We start from the raw sequence: 345 nt of genomic DNA on the forward strand, positions 1-345 counted from the left end.
GAAATGTTGGTTAATTTGAGTGTAGTACCTTTTTTGACCACTGGAAGATAGTTTAAGACAGTTTGAACCGAAGGGTGGATAGTGAGGGACATGGCAGTGTGTCTCTTTAAGAAAAATGGGAGGGAGGCCCCTTGACGTGACATGGGCTGTCTCTCTTCGGTTTTCAAAATGGCAGACGCTCGGTGTGGTTTGAGCTCTTTAGCATAGCATTTTTCACACAAAGCTTTTAATAATAAAAATCAGTAAACAAGTTCTCAGCTTCTTTTTGCAGAGAAAAAACTTTTTACACAAAGGCACAGGTTTCAAACGTGAATTTTTGGAGTTCGACAAGACAGAGATTTATTC

Source organism: Nematolebias whitei, chromosome 6, assembly GCF_014905685.2.
Source record: "Nematolebias whitei isolate Nwh7 chromosome 6, NemWhi1, whole genome shotgun sequence".
In the NCBI taxonomy this organism is placed as follows: domain Eukaryota; kingdom Metazoa; phylum Chordata; class Actinopteri; order Cyprinodontiformes; family Rivulidae; genus Nematolebias; species Nematolebias whitei.